This window comes from Panthera onca, chromosome X, assembly GCF_046562875.1.
Source record: "Panthera onca isolate mPanOnc1 chromosome X, mPanOnc1 haplotype 2, whole genome shotgun sequence".
Taxonomy (NCBI): Eukaryota; Metazoa; Chordata; class Mammalia; order Carnivora; family Felidae; genus Panthera; species Panthera onca.
This window is the reverse complement of record NC_138357.1, coordinates 63,508,287-63,526,084: the sequence shown is the minus strand read 5'-3', so window position 1 is coordinate 63,526,084 and position 17,798 is coordinate 63,508,287.

The following is a 17,798-nucleotide window of genomic DNA, read 5'->3' as shown; positions in this document are numbered from 1 at the left end:
GCTGGCTGTCAGAACTGTCAGAGTTCAGGCCCTTCTGCTTCTGCAAGCCAGACTTTGGGGGCTCTGCCTTGCCTGGCAGGCTGCCCTTCCACTGTCCTGGATCCTTCCTGCCAGTCCATGTAGCACGCACCACGTCTCTGCCCTTCCTACCCTCTTCTGCGGGCCTCTTGTCTACGCTTGGCTCCAGAGAGTCTGTTCTGCTAGGCTTCTGGTGGTTTTCTGGGTTATTTAGGCCGATGTGGGCGGAATCTAAATTATCAGCAGGACGAGGCTAGCCCAGCGTCCTCCTATGCTGCCATCCTCCGCCAATATCCTCATATAGTATTTCTATATTTAACTTTTTGTGGAATCACCAAATCTTTCCACACTGAAGTCTCTTTATTTTGTTTATGCTTCTGCATTTAACTTTAATGCCACTGATAACTTAATGAAACAAAGATGTTACTTAAAGGACAAATTCTACACAGTAAACTTTTAAGACATTGAACATAAATGATGAATCACTGAATTCCAATCAATATTGTAATATTGGTTTCAGGAGTCGAATTCAGTCATTCAACATTTACATACAACACCCAGTGCTCATCATAACAGGTGTCCTCCTTAATAACCATCACCCATCTAGCTGTTCCCCCAACCACCTTCCTCCATAAATCCTTAGTTTATTCTCTATTATTAAGAATCTCTTATGGATTTTCCCCCTCTCTCTTCTTTTACACCTCCCATATATTCATCTCTTTTGTTTCTTAAATTCCACATATGAGTGAAATCATATGGAATTGTATTTCCCTGACTGACTTATTTCACTTAGTATAATACACTCTAGCTCCATCCACATTGTTGAAAATGCCAAGGTTTCATTTTTTGATGGCTGAATAATATTCCAATTCACACACACACACACACACACACACACACACACACACACACATCTTCTTTATCCATTCATCAGTTGATGGACATTTGGGCTCTCTCCATCATTTGGCTATTGCTGATAATGCTGCTATAAACATTGGTGTGCATGTATCCTGTATCCCTTCTTATCTGTATTTTTGTATCCTTTGGATAAATACCTAATAGTGCAATTGCTGAATCATAGGGTACTTCTATTTTTAACTATTTGAGGGAAATCCATACTGATTTCTAGAGTGGCATCACCAGTTTGCATTCCTACCAACAGTGTGAGAGGGTTATCCTTTCTCCACAGTCTCATCAACACCTGCTGTTTCTTGTGCTGTTGATTTTAGCCATTCTGACAAGTGTGAGCTAATACCTCATTGTAATCTTAAATTGCTTTTCCCTGATGATAAGTGATGAGCCAATGTGTCTGTTGGCCATCTGTATGCCTTCTTTGGAGAAATGTCTCTTTATGTATTCTGCTCATTTAAAAAAAAATTTTACATTTTATTTATTTTTGATAGAGACAGAGCACAAGTGGGGGAGGGTCAGAGAGAGATGGAGACACAGAATCCGAAGCAGGCTCCAGGCTCTGAGCTGTCAGCACAGAGCCCAATGCAAGGCTTGAACTCACAAACTGAGAGATCATGACCTGAGCTGAAGTCGATGCTTAACCGACTGAGCCACCCAGGCGCCCCAGTATTCTGCCCATTTTTAAATTGGATTACTTGGTTTTTTTTTGGTTTTGAGTTTTATAATTTCCTTATATATTTTGGATACTAACCCTTTATCATATATGTAATTTGCAAATATCATTTCCCATTCTGTAGGTTGGTTTTTAGTTATGTTTATTATTTCCTTTACTATGCAGAACTTTTTAATTTTGATGTAGTGACATTGGTTTATTTTTTATTTTGTTTCCTTTCCCTCAGGAGACACATCTAGAAAGAAGTTGTTCTGTCTGATGTCAAAGAAATTACTGCCTGTGTTCTCTTCTAGGATTTTTATAGTTACAGGTATCACATTTAAGTCTTTAATCCATTTTGAATTTATTTTTGTGCATTGTATAAAAAAATCCAGTGTCCTTTTTTTGCATGGTGGAGTCCAGTTTTCCCAACACCACTTGTTGAAGGGACTTTTTTTCCCATTAGATATTCTTTCCTACTGTGCTGAAGATAAACTGACCATATAACTGTAGGTTTATATCTGGATTTTCTACTATATTCCATCGATCTAGATATATCTATATTTCTGCCAGTAACATACTATTTTTCCCCCAGTTTTAATTTTAATTCCATAGAGTTAACATACAGTGTAATATTAGATTCAGTTATAGAATTTAGTGATTCATCACTTAGATACAACATCCAGTGCTCATCATTACAAGTGGACTCCTTAATACCCATAATATATTTAGATCTTCCCCTGCCTGCCTACCTCCCACCCAGTAATCATCAGTTTGTTCTCTATAGGTAATACTTTGCTTCATGGTTTGATTCTTTTTATTTTCCCCCATGTTTATTTGCTTTGTTTCTTAAATTCCACATATAAGTGAAATCATATGGCATTTGTCTATCTCTGACTTATTTACCTTATCATAATACTCTCTAGTTCCATCCACATGATTGCAAATGGCAAGATTTCGTTCTTTTTGGTGTGTGTATATATATATATATATATATATATATATATATATATATATATGTATATATATATATATATATATATATATATATATATATATATATATATATATGACATCTTCTGTTTCTGTATGCATTCATCAGTTGATGGATATTTGGGATCTTTCCATAACTTGGCTATTGTTGATAATGCTGCTATAAACATCAGATGCATGTATCCCTTTGAATCAGTATTTTTGTATCCTTTGGGTAAGTACCTAGTAGTGCAATTGCTGGATCATAGGGTAGTTCTAATTTAAAATTTTTGAGCAACTTCTATACTATTTTTGATAGTGGCTGCACCAGTTTGCATTCCCAACAACAGTATAAGAGGGTTCCCATTTCTCTGCATCCTTGCCACCTGTTGTTTCCTGTGTTGTTAATTTTAGCTATTCTGACTGGTGTGAGGTGATATCTAACTGTAGTTTTTTTAACTTTATTTTTTATTTTTTAAAATTTACATCTCAATCAGTTAGCATATAATGAAGCAATGATTTCAGGAGTAGATTCCTTAACGCCCCTTACCCATTTAGCCCATACCCCTCCCAGAACGCTTCCAGAAACCCTCAGTTTGTTCTCCATATTTATGAGTCTCTTCTGTTTTGTCCCCTTCCCTGTTTTTATATTATTTTTCTTTACCTTCCCTTATGTTCACCTGTTTTTTCTCTTAAAGTCCTCATATGAATTAATTCATATGATTTTTGTCTTTCTCTGACTAATTTCATTTAGCATAATACCCTCCAGTTCCATCCACGTAGTTGCAAATGGCAAGATTTCATTCTTTTTGATTACCAAGTAATACTCCATTGTATATATATATACCACATCTTCTTTATCCATTCATCCATCAATGGACATTTGGGCTCTTTCCATACTTTGGCTATTGTTGATAGTGCTGCTAAAAACATGGCAGTGCATGTGTCCCTTCGAAACAGCACACCTGTATCCCATGAATAAATGCCTAGTAGTGCAATTGCTGGCTCTTATGGTAGTTCTATTTTTAGTTTTTTGAGGAACCTCCATACTGTTTTCCAGAGTGGCTGCACCACTGTTTGCATTCCTACCAACAATGCAAAAGAGATGCTCTTTCTCCGCATCCTCACCAACATCTGTTGTTGCCTGAGTTGTTAATGTTAGCCATTCTGACAGGTGTAAGGTGATACCTCATTGTGGTTTTGATTTGTATTTCCCTGATGATGAGTGATGTGGAGCATTTTTTCATGTGTTGGTTGGCCATCTGGATGTCTTCTTTGGAGAAGTGTCTATTCATGTCTTTTGCCCATTTCTTCACTGGATTCTTTGTTTTTTGAGTGTTGAGTTTGATAAGTTCTTTGTATGTTTTGGATACTAACCCTTTATCTAATATGTCATTTGCAAATATCTTCTCCCATTCTGTCGGTTGCCTTTTAGTTTTGCTGATTGTTTCCTTCACTATGCAGAAGCTTTTTATTTTGGTGAGGTCCCAGGAGTTCATTTTTGCTTTTGTTTCACTTGCCTCTGAAGACGTGTTGAGTAAGAAATTGCTGCAGGCAAGATCAAAGAGGGTTTTGCCTGTTTTCTCCTCGAGGATTTTGATGGCTTCCTGTCTTACATTGAAGTCTTTCATCCACTTTGAGTTTATTTCTGTGTATGGTGTAAGAAAGTGGTCCAGGTTCATTCTTCAACATGTCGCTGTCCAGTTTTCCCAGCACCACTTGCTGAAGAGACTGTCTTGATTCCACTGGATATTCTTTCCTGCTTTGTCAAAGATTAGTTGCCCATATGTTTGTGGGCCCATTTTTGGGTTCTCTAGTCTGTTCCATTGATCTGAGTGTCTGTTCTTGTGCCAGTACCACACTGTCTTGATGACTACAGCTTTGTAGTATAGCTTGAAGTCTGGGGTTGTGATGCCTCCTGCTTTGGTTTTCTTTTTCAAGATTGCTTTGGCTATTCGGGGTCTTTTCTGGTTCCATACAAATTTTAGGATTATTTGTTCTAGCTCTGTGAAGAATGCTGGTGTTACTTCGATAGGGATTGCATTGAATATGTAGATTGCTTTGGATAGTTTCAACATTTTAACAATATTTGTTCTTCCTATCCAGGAGCGTGGAATCTTTTTCCTTTTCTTTGTATCTTCTTCAATTTCTTTCATAAGCTTTCTATAGTTTTCAGTGTATAGATTTTTCACCTCTTTGGTTAGATTTATTCCTAGGTATTTTATGGTTTTTGGTACAACTATAAATGGGAACAATTCCTTGATTTCTCCTTCTGTCGCTTCATTGTTGGTGTATAGGAATGCAACCGATTTCTGTGCATTGATTTTATATCCTGAAACTTTGCTAAATTCATGAATCAGTTCTAGCAGTTTTTTGGTGGAATCTTTTGGGTTTTCCCTATAGAGTATCATGTCATCAGCAAAGAGTGAAAGTTTGACCTCCCTCTGGTCAATTTGGATGCCTTTTACTTCTTTGTGTTGTCTGATTGCAGAGGCCAAGACTTCCAATACTATGTTGAATAAGAGTGGTGAGAGTGGGCATCCCTGTCTTGTTCCTGACCTTAGGGGGAAAGCTCTCAGTTTTTCCCCATTGAGGATGACATTAGCCTTGGGTCATTCATATATGGCTTTTATGATCTCGAGGTATGATCTTTCTATCCCTACTTTCTTGAGGGTTTTTATCAAGACAGGATGCTGTATTTTGTCAAATGTTTTCTCTGCATCTATTGAAAGGATCATATGGTTCTTTTCCTTTCTTTGATTGATATGATGAATCACGTTAATTGTTTTGTGGATATTGAACCAGCCCTGCATCCCAGGTATAAATCCCACCTGGTCGTGGTGAATAGTTCTTTAATGTATTGTTGGATCCAGTTGGCTAATATCTTGTTGAGGATTTTTTGCATCCATGTTCATCAGGGAAATTGGTCTATAGTTCTCTTTTTTAGTGGGGTCTCTGGTTTTGGAATCAGGGTAGTTAATGTTGGCTTCATAGAAAGAGTTTGGAAGTTTTCCTTCCATTTCTATTTTTTGGAACAACTTCAAGAGAAGAGGTGTGAACTCTTTCTTAAATGTTTGGTAGAATTCCCCTGGAAAGCCATCTGGCCCTGGACTCTTGTTTTTTGGCAGATTTTTTATTACTAATTCAATTTCCTTACTGGTTATTGGTCTGTTCAAATTTTCTATTTCTTCTTGTTTCAGTTTTGGTAGTGTATATGTTTCTAGGAATTTGTCCATTTCTTCCAGATTTCCCATTTTGTTGGCATATAATTGCTTATAATATTCTCTTATTATTGTTTTTATTTCTGTTGTGTTGGTTGTGATTTCTCTTCTTTCATTCTTGATTTTACTTATTTGGGTCCTTTCCTTTTTCTTCTTGATCAAAGTGGCTAGTGGTTTATCAATTTTGTTAATTCTTTCAAAGAACCAGCTTCTGGTTTCACTGATCTGTTCTACTGTTTGTTTGTTTTTTTTTTTTTTTGGTTTTGATAGCATTAATTTCTGCTTTAATCTTTAGTATTTCCTGTTTTCTGCTGGTTTTGGGTTTTATTTGCTGTTATTTTTCCAGCTCCTTAAGGCATAAGGTTAGGTTGTGTATCTGAGATCTTTCTTCCTTCTTTAGGAAGGGCTGGATTGCTATATACTTTCCTCTTATGACCTCCTTTGCTGCATCCCAGAGGTTTTGGGTTCCGGTGCTATCATTTTCATTGACTTCCAGATATGTTTTAATTTCTTCTTTAACTGCTTGGTTAGCCCATTCATTCTTTAGTAGGATGTTCTTCAGTCTCCAAGTATTTGTTACCTTTCCAAATTTCTTCTTGTGGTTGATTTCGAGTTTCATAGCATTGTGGCCTGAAAATATGCACGGTATGATCTCGATCTTTTTATACTTACTTAGGGCTGATTTGTGTCCCAATATATGGTCTATTCTGTAGAATTTTCCATGTGCACTGGAGAAGAATGTATATTCTGCTGCTTTAGGATGAAATGTTCTGAATGTATCTCTTAATTCCATCTGGTCCAATGTGTCATTCAAAGCCATTTTTTCCTTGTGAGTGAGGTGTTCAAGTATCCTACTATTATGGTATGACTATGGATGAGTTTCTTTACGTTTGTGATTAATTGGTTTATATATTTGGGTGCTGTCACATTTGGTGCATAAATGTTTACAATTGTTAGGTTTTCTTGGTGGATAGACCCCTTGATTCTGATATAATGCCCTTCTGCATCTCTTGATACAGTCTTTATTTTAAAGTCTAAATTGTCTGATATAAGTATGGCTACTCCGGCTTTGTTTTGTTGACCATTAGCATGATAGATGGTTCTCCATCCCCTGATTTTCAATCTGTAGGCATCTTTAGGTCTAAAGTGGGTCTCTTGTAAACAGCATATAGATGGGTCTTGCTTTCTTATCCATTCTGTTACCCTATGTCTTTTGATTGGATCATTGAGTCCATTGAGGTTTAGAGTGAGTCCTGAAAAATATGAATTTATTGCCATTATGATGCTTGAAGAGTTGGAGTTTCTGGTGGTGTTCTCAGTCCTTTCTAATCTTTTGTTGCTTTTGGTATTTTTTTTCATCTTTCTCCCCTCAGAGTGTCCCCCTTACAATTTCTTGCAGGGCTGGTTTAGTGGTTACAAACTCCTTTAATTTTTTTTTTTTTTTTAATATATGAAATTTACTGTCAAATTGGTTTCCATACAACACCCAGTGCTCATCCCAAAAGGTTCCCTCCTCAATACCCATCACCCACCCTGCCCTCCCTCCCACCCTGCCCTCCCTCCCACCCCCCATCAACCCTCAGTTTGTTCTCAGTTTTTAACAGTCTCTTATGCTTTGGCTCTCTCCCACTCTAACCTCTTTTTTTTTTTTTTTCCCTTCCCCTCCCCCATGGGTTTCTGTTATGTTTCTCAGGATCCACATAAGAGTGAAACCATATGGTATCTGTCTTTCTCTGTATGGCTTATTTCACTTAGCATCACACTCTCCAGTTCCATCCATGTTGCTACAAAAGGCCATATTTCATTTTTTCTCATTGCCACGTAGTATTCCATTGTGTATATAAACCACAATTTCTTTATCCATTCATCAGTTGATGGACATTTAGGCTCTTTCCATAATTTGGCTATTGTTGAGAGTGCCGCTATAAACATTGGGGTACAGGTGCCCCTATGCATCAGTACTCCTGTATCCCTTGGATAAATTCCTAGCAGTGCTATTGCTGGGTCATAGGGTAGGTCTATTTTTAATTTTCTGAGGAACCTCCACACTGCTTTCCAGAGCGGCTGCACCAATTTGCATTCCCACCAACAGTGCAAGAGGGTTCCTGTTTCTCCACATCCTCTCCAGCATCTATAGTCTCCTGATTTCTTCATTTTGGCCACTCTGACTGGCGTGAGGTGGTATCTGAGTGTGGTTTTGATTTGTATTTCCCTGATAAGGAGCGACGTTGAACATCTTTTCATGTGCCTGTTGGCCATCCGGATGTCTTCTTTAGAGAAGTGTCTATTCATGTTTTCTGCCCATTTCTTCACTGGGTTATTTGTTTATCGGGTGTGGCAAACTCCTTTAATTTTTGTTTGTCTGGGAAACTTTTTATCTCTCCTTCTATTTCGAATGATAGCCTTGCTGGATAAAGAATTCCTGGTTGCATATTTTTATGATTCAGCACACTGAATATATCCCACCACTCCTTTCTGGCCTGCCAAGTTTCTGTGGATAGGTCTGCTGAAAACCTGATCTGTCTTCCCTTGTAGGTTAAGGACTTTTTTTCCCTTGCTGGTTTCATGATTCTCTCCTTGCCTGAGTATTTTGTGAATTTGACTATGATATGCCTTGTTGATGGTCGGTTGTTAGAGGTTTATTAATTTTATTAATTGTTTCAAAGAACCATCTCCTGGTTTCATTGATCTGTTCTATTTTTTTTTTAATTTTCTATATCATTTATTTATGTTCTAACCTTCACTGTTTCCTTCCTTCTACTGGATTTAGGTTTTGTTTGTTATTGTTTTTGTAGCTCCTTTACGTGTAAGGTTAAGTTGTGTATTTGAGATTTTTCTTGCTTCTTGAAGTAGACCTATATTGCTATATACTTACATCTTAGGTGTTCTTTTGCTGCATCACAAAGGTTTTGGACCATCATGTTTTCATTTTAATTTGTCTTTATGTGTTTTTAAATTTCTTATTTGATTTCATTTGACTCATGCATTGCTTGGTAGCATGTTGTTTAACCTTCATATATTTGTTGTCTTTCCAAATTTTTTATTGTGGTTCACTTCAAGTTTTATAATGTTGTTGTCAGAAAGATGCATGGTATGATTTCAGTCTTTTTGTACTTGTCGAGGCCTGATTTGTGACCTAGTATGTGATCTATTGTGAAGAATGTCCCACGTGCACTCGAGAAGAATGTATTCTGCTGCTTTAGGATAAAATGTTCTGAATATATCTGAATATATCTGTTAAGTCCATCTGGTCAATGCCATTAATTCCTTACTGGTTTTCTCCTTAGATGACCTGTAAGGTAGGGTGCTGATGTGTTGTTGTATTACTGTTGTATTATTATTATTTCCTTTATGTTTGTTATTAATAGTTTTACGTATTTGGGTGCTCCTATGTTGAGTGCATGTATATTTACAATTGTATCTTCTTGTTAGATAGCTCCCTTTTTTTATGATATAGTGTCCTTCTTTATCTCTTGTTATAGTTTTTTTTTTTAATTTTGTCCAATATAAGAATTGTTAGTCTTCCTTTTGACATCCATTTGCATGATCGATGATTCTTTATGCTCGAACTTTCAATTTTCAGGTGTCTTTAGGTCCAAAATGAGTCTTTTTTTTTTTTTTTTTTTTTTTTTTTTTTTTTTTTTCCAGATAAAGTGCTAAGTACTTTGTTTTTTATTTTTTTAATGTTTATTTTTGACAGACAGAGAGAAAGAGAGAGGGTGCGTGTGAGCATGAGTGGGGGAGGGGCACAGAGAGAGGGAGACACAGAATTCCAAGCCGTCAGCACAGAGCCCGATGCAGGGCTGGGATTCCACCAACCATGAGATCATGACCTGAGCCAAAGACAGACGCTCAACAGACTGAACCATCCAGGCCCCCACCTCCAACAGCACTAAGTACTTTTGATTTCCTCACTTAATCCTCACAACAAATATATGTGATTAGTAGTACAACCCCACTTTATAAACTAAGAAATTAAGAAAATGAAGCTTAAAAAAATTCAACAATTTGCTTAACAATCACACAGCTAAAAAATAGTAGAGATAATATGCCAGCTCAGGCTCTTTGATTTAAGCTCTATCTTAACTACCGAGATGCTGGCACTGCTCTCATATACAAGCTCTATCTCCCCGCCTTTTAAAAAAAAAAATTTTTTTTAAGTTTATTACTTTGAGAAAGAGCCAAGTGTGTACACGCACGAGCAGGGCAGGGACAGAGCAATGGAGAGAAAGAGAATCCCAAGCAGGCTCTGCACTATCAGTGAGGAGCCCTTGACATGGGGCTTGAACTCATGAATCCTGAGATCATGACCTGAGCCAAAATTTAAGAATTGGAGACTTAGGCGTGCCTGGGTGGCTCAGCTGGTTGAGCGTCTGACTTCAACTCAGGTCATGATCTCACAGCTCGTGGGTTCGTGCCTCCAACAGGACTCTGTGCTGACAGCTCGGAGCCTGGAGCCTGCTTCGGATTCTGTGTCTCCCTCTCTCTCTGGCCCCAACCCACTTGCATTCTGTCTCTCTCTCAAAAATAAATAAACATTAAAAAAAAATTAAAAGAGTTGGACACTTAACCTACTGAGCCACCGAGGCACCCCTCTATCTTTTCCTTGCTAGCTCTTCTTCCATCTAACCCTGTGAATACTGATATTCACTAAGACTGCTTTGGCCTTCTTCTCATTCCATTTATATCAAAAGCTTTATTTTTAATATTTATTTATTTTTGAGAGAGAGAGCACAAGTGGGGTGGGGGGGGGGGGGAGAGAGAGAGAGAGAGAGAGAGAGAGAGAGAAGGAGACACAGAATCCAAAGCAGTTCCAGGCTCTGAGCTGTTAGCACAGAGCCTGACTCAGGGCTCGAACTCATCGAGTCTTTTGTAGGCAGCATATGGGTGAGTCTTTTCAAAAAAAAATCCGTTCTGTTACCTTATATCTTTTGATTCAAGTGGTTAGCCCATGTACTTTTAAAATAATTATTTATATATATATATGCACTTGTTGCCATTTTATTACTTGTTTTGTGGTTGTTTCTGAAAGTTTTCTCTGATAGTTTCTTGTATTTCTGCCTTTCATGTTTTGCCCATTTTCTCTAGTGATGTATTTGCATTTTTTCTCTATATTATTTTCATATTTATTATTGGTTTTGAGATATAGTTCCCACTGGGTTTGTATTAAGATTTTCTCTATATAGTAGTCTATATTAAGTTGGTGTTCATTTAGTTTGCACTTACTCTTTTCCCTCTCCTTCCTATATTTTAGATATATATTATTATATTTTATATCCTTTTGTGGTGAGTTCCTTGAATGATTTTCTTACAGAAATATTCATGTTTGCTGCTTTTTTATCTGCCTCTATACTGTCACTTTGTTCTCTCCTTTACACTCAAAGTGTCCCCTTTAATACTTTGCACAGGGCTAGTTCAGTGGTCATGAACTCCTTTAGTTTTGTTTGGGAAACTCTATATCTATTCTTTTATTCTGAAACATAGTTTTGCTGGATATTGAATTCTTAGCTGCAGATTTTTGCCATTTAGCATTTTGAAGATACCATGTTTCTCACTTTTGACTTGCAAAGTTTCTTTTGACTAATCTGATAGCCTTTTGTGTTCTCCCCTATAATATAATGACTATTTTTGTCTTGCTGATTTTAAAATTTTTTCTTTAACACTATATTTCACAGATTTAATTATAATATCTTGGTGTGGATCTGCTTTTGTTGATTTGTTGGGGGTTTTCAGTGCCTCGTGGATCTGGATATCTGTTCCTTTCCCAGGTTGGGGAAGTTTTCGGGTATGTTTTTCTTCAAATAAATTTTCTGCCCCTTTTTTTCTCTCTTCTTCTAAGAATCGTATAATACAAATGTTAATACATTTGATCGAGTCATTGAGTTCCTTAAGTCTATCCTCATTTTGCATAATTCTTTTTTCTGTCTTTGGTTCAGTTTGAATACTTTAGTCTGTCATCTAGGTTAGTAATTTATTCCTCTGCTTCTTCCATTGTTCTCTTCATTCCATCAAAAATGTTTCTCATTTGTTTATTGTGCCCTTTATCTATGCTATGTTATTCCTTATCTCTGTGTTAAGGGTCTCGCTCATGCCCTCCACTTTTTTCTCAAGTACAATGAGTATCCTTATGATCATTGCTTTAAATTTTCTATCAGGCATGTTACTTATATCTGTTGTGCTTAGATTTCTGGCTGTGGCCTGGCCTCTTCTTTCATTTTGGATAAATTCCTCTGTCTTCTCATTTTGTCTACATCTCTGTGCCTGCTTGTCTGTGTTAGAAACATAAGCTACATTTCCTGTCCAGTCTCAAAGTTAAAGGCTTCCAAGGGGTTAGAGGTCTTGGACTGCCCTGCTTTTCACCAGAACCTGGCACTTCATTAGAGTGCCCTTTGTGTGTTGTTTATGCCCTGCTGTTGTGTCTGAATCACTTTTTCTTTCAGTGCAGTCGTGTGCACTGACTCTCTGCCTGTTGTGGGATGTGCTTGCTTTCTGTGGTGTTAGTGGGACCCAGGAAGGCCAGCTCTGAGAGGTCTGTGCCTGCTGTGGAACTTGAGAGCAGCATTGTTACTAAATTTGCACTGGGCCACTAGTCCAATGCTGGATCCCTTGAAGCAATGCTTTCTTTGACTCAGGGCTGTGCACTGGGGTGGTGTGAGGCACAATACTGGGGAGGGTGCACAAAGATGGCTGGGTGTGGCTGAGTGGGGCATACAGATGTGTATGGTGCACACTAGTAGCCCTGCATCCAGTGGCTGGGCAGGGCACATGCATGGCTTGAACAAAATTTGTACTGAGGCCAGGGCCCAGGGTAGCAGGCTTGGAGTGGGTGAGTACTCAGGAGAACTCATGGGTGTAGTACACTGCTAGGAGGTTAGATAGCAAGTATCTGTGCAGCTCCACCTCTCACATGTGTCTTTTTTTGTCCTAGAGGGTGGGGAAGGAAAATGGCACCTGTCAGCTCCCTCATTTTTGAAGTCCCTCAACAGGCTCAGAAATAAGTATGAACAGATGTCTTCCATTGGCCTCTGCCATTGTGTAAACTACTGTTTTTATGTTGCCTCTTCATATACGCTGTTGTTTCTTTAAGGGCAGCATCCCAGCTCTCACTGCCTTCTCAGCTTGCACAGTGCTGAATCAGATTACTTAAAAGTTCCAGGTTCCAAGTCCCACTAGTTTTACAAACCATGGAATTCAGCCCCTTTAGGTTTTAAAGCCAAATTTTATAAGGATTGGTCTTCTCTGGGTGAGCTCCTTGGTGTGAGGGCCCATTTCTCTGCCCTCTATACATGTGCTTTTCCCTTCTTCTTGCAGGCAGCCTCCCTCTGCCTTTCTGACCTTCCTAACCTTTCAGATGTAGCTTCCCCTCTATATTTAATTGTAGAGTTTGTTCTTCCAGTCTTCAGATCACTCTCTGGTTTATTGACTTGGATGTGGATAATATCTAGTTGAAAATGAGGGATGGTGTGATCTCAGAGTCCTCCAACTCCACCATTTTCCAAAGCTCCCCTGAAGTCTCTTTAAAAGCACTGGATTAGGGGCACCTGGGTGGTTCAGTTGTTTAAGTGTCCGACTTCGTCTCAGGTCATGATCTCATGGTTCAGGAGTTCGAGCCCCAAATCAGGCTCTCTGCTGTCAGCATAGAGCCCGCTTTGTATCCTCTGTCCATCCCCTCTCTCTGCCCCTCTCCTGTTCACACACACTCTCTCAAAAATAAACATTAAAAGCATTGTATTATAATTTCTGATGTGTTTTTCAAACAATTTGTTCACCATTGTCAAAAAAGATTTTCCTTCTAGTTAAAGTGTTTCTTCATAGGATATTGGTGTTTATAATCAACAACTTATGGGTTTTTTCATTGTTTATACTAAATATTCTCTTGCTTTCCATATATATATATATATATATATATATATGTGTGTGTGTATGTGTGTATATATATATATATATACACACATACACACACACATACATACACACACACACACACACACACACACACACACACTTCAATGAGTTGAAGTTACTGTTGACAGTTAATGCTAACACATAGACATTTTGTGTTGTCTATGAGAGCATAATTCTTTGGGATCTCTTTCTTTTTGTGTACCTTCCCTAACTTATTTTGACAAGGCCATAATCTAATAGCAATTCTGACATTTATTTAGGCACATTTGCCTTCAAAAGTTGAAAGAATAAGACTAATTTATCATGCTATTTTTTAGGGGGGAATTGCTCCTGATCAATAATTACATGCTCTCTTCTCAGTGTTAAGGCCTTTAGTTTCCTAAAGCATAATTTTAAACATGTGTATTTTTCTTAATTAATAAATTGTACTAATGACCAACATATAGTATCATGTCACAATTTCTTTTATTATTATTTTTTAATATGAAATTTATTGTCAAACTGGTTTCCATACAACACCCAGTGCTCATCCAAAGAGGTGCCCTCTTCAATACCAATCATGCACCCTCCCCTCTTTTATTATTTTTTAAAGATTTCTATATTTTATTTTATTTATTTTTTAAATATAATTTATTGTCAAGTTAGCTAACATCCAGTGTATACAATGTGCTCTTGGCTTCAGGAGTAGATTCCCACAATTTCTATTTTACCTCAAGTGACTTTATGGTACAAATAAAATGTCCTGTTTATTTCTACCTCCAGTACAGAATGTGCAAAAGAACTCGTGGATGCATAAAAAGAAATCAAGGTGACTAGAACTATTCTATTATTATTGCTAATATCAGTGAATGTGACAAAAATAAGTGTGCTGGGAGTATCCTTAGATGTACTGGTTTCTAAAAGACAATGTTACCAACATATTGGCAGGATCAAGAATTAAACCAAATATTTATCTGCAAACTATGATATGCCAGCTAATCTAGATTAACAAGAGAGAGAGATGGTCCTTTTCATGGAGTTTCCAGTCCTGTGCCACAAGACAAAGCACAAATAAGGAAAAATAATTCAAATAGTGATGATTACTAGATGGAAAAGGGCTATTATTTAGATAAGACAGCTAAGAAAGACTTTTCTAAAGAGATAATATTTGAGCTGATGCCTGAATGACAAGTAGAAGACAGCTATGCAAAATATGATCCAGACAGAGGGAATAGAAAGTACAAAGGCCATGAAGTAAGAGGAGAGGTACACATATGCTAGACTTAAAGTACTTAAAAGTGTAGACCCATGTGTAAGACCCATGTAAGTCACTATAGGGAACGTAGATTTTTATTGCCAGCTCAATTTATATCAATAAATTTATATCAATATGGTTAAAGTACTTTAACCAAAATATTAATCTACCATGAAAAGTCCTAAATCTTGATTCAGAATTTTACATGAGAATTAAGTGGCAATTTCCCAACTCCTGTGATAGAGGAAAAGCCATTGGAAGTAAATCCATTATAAGTCCAAAAATGATATCACTGTACCTTTTTTTTTACTAGAAATTTATGTTTGAAATAACCTCAGACACTACTGATGAAAAGGAAGGAAAATGGTTTAGTTACAATACTGCATTTTTGTAATGCTTTCACATGTATTATGTTGTAATAGGAGAAAATGGGGCATTTGATTTTTAAGAGCTTTAAAACTATATGGTTTTATGGTTTTAGGGGTCAAGCCTGAGACAGTTAGGGCCAGGGTGAGGAAGTAAACCATTTATTAGTTGCAGTACAAACTTAAGGGCCTCATCATGTTCCAGCTAATACTTATTCTTTGAAACAAATAGTATTTGGAGTTAGAGAAAAGGAATCTGGACAGTCATTGGGGTTTTGCCATTTTTATGTCAACTTCCTTACTCCTCTATCAAACTCTGTTTCCTATACTGCTTCAGGAGAAGGAAAGGAACAATGAGATTTGGAAGGTCAAAATGTGACTTTTGTAAAGGACTGGAGTTCCTAATAACCAGAGGGATAATGGAAGTGTGTGGGCCTTGAAGAAATACCTCATCTGTTTGATGAGGCTCATAAGCAATCTCACATCACCATATCACATAATGAATGAGGACCCTCCCCTGAGAGTTTCTGAAGGATGGACTACAGGAGCAACCTATCTAAGAAGGCTTTGATGTTGCTGCATGTGATGATCCTGCTTTATTTCCCAGGAAACTAGATATAAAAATGGATTTTGTCACAATTCAAGGTAGCTTCCTAGTCTTGGGAATAAACCTCCTTTTTGCAAATAAATGATCATGATATCCTCAGGCTAATATCCCACCACTCAAGTCTTTTTGGCCTGGGTCTGAACATGCAGAAGTAAATATCATTCAGGAAATTATTTGCATTACCCAGGAACCCATTACTCTTTTCCACACACCTATGTCTGGATACCACTAATATTTCTTTTGCCCTATTACTCGTGGTTGACTTAGATTGGGTGGAAGATATGGGATTGGAATGACAGTGGTAAATTACTAGCAGGAAAGGGCATTCTTCTAATTTGTCACTTTTGTTCTGATTTTTTTTTTATTGTGAGTGGGAGAAAAAATCTTGAGAAGGGATTAGAAACATGATTTACCTATTAAACAGAAAACGTTTTAATTTTTAAAATTTTTTATTTAAGTAGAAATTAGTTAACATATGGTTTAATATTAGCTTCAGGTACACAATCTAGTGATTCAGCACTTATATACAATACCTGGTGCTCATCACAAGTGCACTCCTTAATCCTCATCATGTTTTTTAACCCATCCACCCACTGTCCTCTGGTAACCATCAGTTTGTTTTCTTTAATTAAGTGTATGTTTCTTGGTTTGCCTCTCTTTCTCTTTTTTCCCTCTATGCTCATTTTTTTTGTTTCTTAAATTCCACATATGAGTGAAATCATATGGTGCTGGTCTTTATCTGACTGATTCATTTTGCTTATCATAACACCTTCTGGCTCCACCCATGTTATTGCAAATGGCAAGATTTCATTATTTTTGATAACTGAGTAATATTCTATTGTGATAGATAGATGATAGATAGATAGATAGATAGACATATAGATAGATATAGATAGACCACATCTTCTATATCTATTCATCAGTCAACAGACATTTGGGCTCATTCCATAGTTTGACTATTGTAGATAATGCTGCTATAAACATTGGTGTGCATGTATCCCTTTATTATTTTTGTATTCTTTGGGTAAATACCTAGTAGTGCAATTGCTGGGTCATAGAGTAGTTCTATTTTTAACTTTTGGAGGAAACTCCATACTCTTTTCCAGAGTCGCTGCCCCAGTTTACATTCCCACCAACAGTGCACGTGTTCCCCTTTCTCCATATCCTTGCCAACACCTGTTGTTTTTTGTCTTGTTGATTTTAGCCATTCTGACAGATGTGAGGTGATATATCATTGTAGTTTTGATTTGTACTTCCCTGATGATGAGTCATGATGAGCATCTTTTCATGTGTCTGTGGGCCATCTGTATGCCTTCTTTGCAAAAATGTAAATTCATGTCTTCTGTCTATTTTTAAATTGGATTATTTGCTTTTAGGATGTTCAATTTGAAAAATTCTTAATATATTTTGGATACTAACCCTTTATCAGATATGTCATTTGCAAATATCTTCTTCCATTCTTAGGTTTTCTTTTAGTGTTCCCTTCATTGTGCAGAAGCTTTTTATTTTGATGAATTTCCAAGTTTATTTTTGCTTTTGTTTTCCTTGCCTCAGGAGACATATCTAGAAAGAAGTTGCTTTGGCCAAAGTCAAAGAGGTTTACTGCCTGTGTTTTCCTATAGGATTTTAATGGTTTCCTGTCTCACATTTAGTCTTTCATTTTGAATTTATTTGTATGGTGTAAGAACATAGTCCTCTTTCATTCTTTTTAATGATGCTGTCCAGTTTTCCCAACACCATTTGTTGGAGAGATTGTCTTTTCCCCATTGGATATTCTTCCATGCTTTGTCAAAGATGAATTGACCATATAGTGTGGGTTCATTCCTGGGTTTTCTATTCTGTTCCATTGATCTATGTAGCTGTTTTTGTGCCAGTACCATACTGCCTTGATCACTAGTTTTGTGATATAATT